Below are 6,246 nucleotides of genomic sequence, written 5' to 3'. Positions count from 1 at the left end.
GAATGGGAGCTCGTTTTTTTTTTTCTAGACTGCATAGGCAGGCAGTTTCAAGCATTACTAATGCCTGGCATAGGCCCAGGCCTCTGCACAATCTGTGAAGGAAGTTCCTCTTTGCCTATGTGAGCCTTGTCACAAGCAAGCTTAAAAGTTTTTATCGATGCCTCGGCTCCTTGCATCCATGAATGTTTCATTTGCTGGGCTATAACCTTAAAAGGATGGATGAATGTCATTTCAGGAAGGGTTTTGATTACCAGTTGCTTGATGATGCCATGCTTTAGTTTCTGGTATCCTGTCTGCTACAAGCCTCATTTATATTGACAGGCAACCGAATGACATCATTCCCCAATTCTATTTTGAAACTCATTGTTGTATGATGCAATATGGTCTTTTTGCAGATGCCGAAAGAGCAGAGCTGGAAGCAATCGCTACACCCCCATCGAATACGCACGTATACACTGTGGAAGACTTTGATGCCTTTGAACACATCTCAGCAAAGTTGGCTGAGACTATTTGTCTCCGTATTGAGCAGGAGATGGAGGAACGGAGACAGCGTAAGTCCTGCCAACTTAATTCTTGCTAATAGATTGCCAAAAATTGAACCCAGATATTCACCATTTGGTCTGAATTAGCAGTGGCCTATAAAAGTAGTTTGACTATTAAGAAACCCACAGCTATTTGCCTAACTGCCCATTGATCACGTCTTCTTTAGGAAGAATGATAGCAGCATATCAAAGCAATATGTCATGCCTGTATTTCCTGTAATTAATTCTTTATCTCTTCCTTTTCTCAATGTGTATCTCCAAACTGAATCTTCATTGAATGAAACGATTCTTCTTTTGCAAAGATTTCAAATTCATTTGTAAATGCTTCTCTTTCCTTATTTTTCCATCATGAGCACTCCACGTGGTGTTCTTCATCATCACGATCTATTCATCTTCTGTTCACAACCTGCCTCTCACCTAAATGGACCAACTTTTAACCACTCATTCCAATTCTCTCTCTTCAAATGTGATGATTTAAATTGTCACAGTGACAATTGGCTGGGTGTTGGTACATCTCTCAACAGTCACGACACTTCATGGGACTGACTCAATCTGTATACTTTCTGAACAGAATTTCTCCAAATGGCAAATCCTCCCTTTTGGACTCTGCGATGACTAACTTCTACAGAAACATAATGTAATTGTCTCCTGCTTTTCCTGTGCTCCAATTGTTTCATGTGATCATATGTTTGTTGCAGTCAACATCAACATCTCTCTGAATATTCTCAAAGAGACGCCAGAGCAACAGCGAGTCTGGAAGTTCACTCAGGCAAATTTTGAGTGACATTGAGCAGCCATATCACTTCAGGGATGGTCTCCTGTATCTACCACCAATGATATTTACTCAGCCTGGGAATTCTTCCATGGAAACCTGCTCTCCATTAGGCACAGATTCATCCCATCTCATCTTTAGTTATCCTACCCTACTTCCCGATCAAAGTACACTGAATCCTATGGTGAGACTGTTGCTTTGAAACAACTTGCCTTCTCTTCCTGGATGGCTAATCCGACCGAAGGCAATCTCAGATCGTTCCCCAAAGCCAGCAACAAGTTTGTATCCACTGTTAGGAGAGTCAGAAAATAACATCTGTCCAACCACACAATTGAACTCTCAAACTTGTTTCCCTCATCTCAATCCTAGTAGTGCTGTGTTGAGTCTGTTTCTCGTGTATGCCACCCACCTCCCAATCCAGGTCATTCTACCATTCGACATGCTGGTTATACTGTCCTAACAATGGATGGAGATCCTCAATGTCAGATGTAAGATCAGGGTCATCTCCCTGGACATATTTTGAGCTTTCGATAGTCTGGTATCCTGCCTTTCTCTCCAACCTCTCGCCTATGGCATCCAATGCCAACTCCACTCTTGGGGAACTGACTTATTCTATTCGTGTAGCAAACGTGTGGCTCTCATTGAATCATTTAATCTCCTCACCCTGTCGAGGCTGGAGTGCACCAAGTCAGAGTTCAAAGCACCATCCTTTTCCTCGTCTTCCTCAATGACCTCTCTAACTCCAAAATAATCCTCTTTATCTATTTGCTGATGACTCCAGAGTCCAGACTCTGCTTTGTCATCCCTCATCCTTCAGATAGACAGGCAGCAGAATCTTCCCTTTCTTCAGACTTTATTAACAATCCTTCTTGAAAAAGTTCAGTCAATCAAACTCTTGGGTCTCACAATTAGCCTTGATCTGTCTGGGTCAAATGATATCTCAAAGTTATATCGCCTCCAAAGCCAACCACCGACTAGGCATGTTCCCTCATGCAAGGTTCTTCATTGGCACACCTTAATTATTATTCTACTACATGCGGCCTTCATGCACAGCTTGTGGACTACTGATCTCTCCTCTGGGCTAGCACCATTGCGGCACACCTTGCTCAGCTTGATGCCAAGGCCTTCAAGATCATTGGAATCTCCAATGATGAAGCAGACTGTATGGGCCTATCACTTGGACATCGTAGACAGGTCGCTGGTGTCTGTCTTCTACCATTTACTTCTACCATCTACTTTCCATACTTTGTCCCCCCAATTCCCTTACCATGTATCTGCAGGGCTCACGTGGTCCACCATCATTCCCCTTCTGGAGAAACTCCCAAAATGCAGAATCACTGCTCACCTCCACACATTCGTTCCTCTTTTTTCCTGCCCGTGGAGACAATTTACACATTCTTATTCTTCCCTTCAGGTCTTCAAGATAGCTGTTCATCACCATCTCAGATGTCACACCTCCATTTAGAATCATGATCTATTCTATGCCCGTTAAACACAATTGCCCCCTCCCCCCCCCCCAAAAAAAGAATTCCTAATTTTTTCCTGAGAGTTTGCTCCTCTATCCATGTGGTCCACCCCCTGCATCTTCCCCAACTCTTCTTTCTCACCCGCATCCCTTGTTTGGCCGTCTCCATCTATTTTGTCCCTTGGTCCTGCTGTTGGTGTTTCCCCCTCTCTTTCTGCTAATCCTTTTGTTCTGTTGTATCCTTGTCCATTCTGTGTTGTAGCTTTTCCATGAGCTTTGACTTTGTAAACAACAAAAACAAAAAATTAAAATAATAAATATAATAATTAAATTAATATCTCCTCTGATTTGATAGTTATCACTTCTCCAAGTTTTGTGTGGCATGATGGTCTATCTTCTGCAGCCCATAACATTAATGCATGTGTCAACCACGGATCTGTATTTTGGCCTTCTTTGTTTCTGCTTTACATAAATGACCTGCCCGACAACCTTTCATCTTGGCTAGTCATTTATGCTGATGACTCAACCATATACACTACTTATCCTGGCTCCCTGCCTGCTATTGTTAATATAACTACCGAATGTGATCTGGTGTAAAAATGCTCTGTGGTGCAGTTTGATAAAACTGTGAATCCTCTTGAACTATTTAGCTTCTGTTAAAGAGCTAACAGGTGGTCGAGAGAGAGTTAATTAAAGACAGAATGTGTAACGCTCTTGGACTGCCATCTGTGTATATCAATATTTAGCCTGTGTTCCACAGATGGAACACAGGCTGCAAATTCCCCCTCAGCAGGTCAGAGCATTTGACCTCTTGAACAGAAATAATGTAGTGCTCTCAGTCTCCCAAAATAGAAAGCTGGCCAAAGGAGCCAAATAAGGCTTTTGGATAAAGGAGTCTGGGCCTTTATAAGAAAGAGAAAGTTGCGATTGGAGAGAGAGAACTGGGAGAGTGACGGAGGAGTGTGGACTGGGAGAGTGACTGAAGAGGAGTGAACAACTGGAGACTGGTCAACAACTGAACGAGGTTCAACAAAGACCTACAGAAGGAGCTACAGCCACGACCGGCAGAACAACGTCATTAATATCTAATTAGTACATTTAGTAGAATACAGCAAAACTCTCAAAAGTGAATAAAACATTGATTTTGCTAAAACGAGTTTCTTGAAGTTTTAATAGTGAATACAGTAGAAATTACTTCTACACCTCCCTCCACAGGAACAATGAAGACCAATGAATGTACATACTTGCATGATTGTTAAGGGGTTTAGCTTGTTAAGGAAGTGTAGGTAAGTAGTCCGACTCACTTCCCACAGCCCTTCCTGATTTATTTCATAGGTTAATTAAGTGTGTGACAGGAAGAGTTAAGACTGGGATGGTAGCGCCTGCAGTGAACCTTGCAGGAGCTACGGTTCCAAGGGGAGGGGGGGGGGGCTGTTATGTCTGGCGGGTAGCGATATGTCAAGCAGAATAGAGCTGAATAGGTAACATGCTTCGAGATGTCGCGGTAAGGAAAACTACCCTGTTATAAGTTCATGTGTTGGCGTTTTGTCGGTTAAGATGTATAATTGTGAATCTACCAGGAGGTTCGAGTGATAAGTAGTGCAGGGATTAAGGAGTAGCGCCCTTGTATGTCTCACCTGGTTAGCCAAACCTTTGTCCCTTTTGGCACTGCACACCACATAGACATACCGACAGATCCTTAGTGCAACACCAAGTAACGCCCTCCCCTGACATGACTTAGGAAGAAACCAGGCAAGGACACCGCCATATGGCCGCCGACGCTTGCACCTCCGACAGGCCTATCCACCTTGAGTACCACACCCAGGAGGGCTGTGCTCGTTTGGCGCAAATGGACGCGGGAGGTGCGAAGCGGGTCGACAGAGGGCGGGAAGATACGAGGCTCTGATTGGTTGGCAGCGCGCCAAAGCTGAAGTCACCGGCCGGGGAGATTAACGAGCGCCGAACGCCATTTTGGCAGTCGAGGAGAGTCATTCAGAGATCCCGAGTGAGTTACGCATGAGTTGAGCAGTTGCGCACCAGTGAGATTCCTGGCCCTGGCAGTTTCGTGAGATCCCGGGTTGCGTTGGCTCACAGATTCCAGAGTTGGCCGTCGCGGTGAGATCCGAGTTGGCTTGTCGACCGTGTACGACGGTCGACCTCGTGGTGATCGGTGCTTGGTGCTCGGTGCTTTGGAACTTGGAGCGGGGCATGCCCCGGGACGAAAGGAGCCGCGCGTTGGACGGCAGCCAAAGCCAACGACGAGACCAGATAAGGCTGAGCTCCATGTTCACAATAACATAACGAACGTCTTTATTTTGGTATTCATATCCCCTCGTCTTGAATTCGATATCTGGTGTGTGGGATCCCGATTTAGAATATTTCATTACCGGCGCGTGCTTTTCCTGTCCTTGGTTTTATTTGAATAAATCCTTCTATTATTTTCTGTACATACTTGAACGCAGTTTTCTGGGTGATTAATTCAATAGATAAGGCTGCGGGGGTCTCGCCGCTCCCCTCCATTCCGCGCGCCTTGGGGTAGCTTTTGGTTTTGGAATCCGCCATTGAGTTTTCGCCTCAGGGGTTAAAGCCTTCGCGATCGGCATCAGTGACCGCCTGATATAAATTTTGGCGGTTGCGCGACAATACATATATATTGTTACGGACCGCGGATAAGATGTTGGTTTGCCGAGCGGATGGCCCCGCGGCCCTAACAGTTACCCCGACTAACCCGATTCCCGAATGTTGGGCGGATCGCGCCACAGGTATTCAATAGGGAAAAGGCAAAGGCGACACGGATGTGAAGAAGAAGAAGACAAAAAGGTTGGAAATACTACTAAATTTATTCCTACTATTTACACGCTCAAAGTAACCAAGGAGAAGGAAAGATAATAAAATAATATACAGAAGAATCAGAGACACAGTGCAATTATTAACTTATACAAGCTTACTTATACCCAGGGACAAGACAAAAGACAGACTACGAACACACTTACACAGGGGATGATGATAGGAATGGCAGGAGGTGGATGGCTGGAGGGGGAGGAAGGTCCAGCTGGAACCGCAGCACGGTCGGGTCGGGGATGAGCAGCCGCCGCCCTCTCTCGATCGGCGCGTTTAGCAGCCGCCGTTCCTTCGCGGCTCCGCTCAAAACTGCCGTCAAGGCCCCCAAGCTGCTGTGGCTGAAGCTGCTGTGGCTGCTGCTGCTGTGGCTGAAGCTGCTGTGGCTGCTGCTGCTGTGGCTGAAGCTGCTGTGGCTGAAGCTGCTGTGGCTGAAGCTGCTGTGGCTGAACTTGCGGTGGCTGGAGCTGCTCTTTCAGGGATCCCTTACTCAACTCTTCTCAACTCCACTCAACTCTTCTCGTACTCAACTCCTGCTCAGTCCAACCACACCTTCTCTCTTGCTTGGTCCAACCACTCTTTCTCTCTTGCTTGGTCCAACCACTCTTTCTCTCTTGCTTGGTCCAACC

The sequence above is a fragment of the Myxine glutinosa genome, chromosome 5 (assembly GCF_964187855.1).
Source record: "Myxine glutinosa chromosome 5, kmMyxGlut1.1, whole genome shotgun sequence".
Taxonomy (NCBI): Eukaryota; Metazoa; Chordata; class Myxini; order Myxiniformes; family Myxinidae; genus Myxine; species Myxine glutinosa.
The sequence above is the reverse complement of the archived record's forward strand: the minus strand, read 5'-3'. Positions refer to the sequence as shown.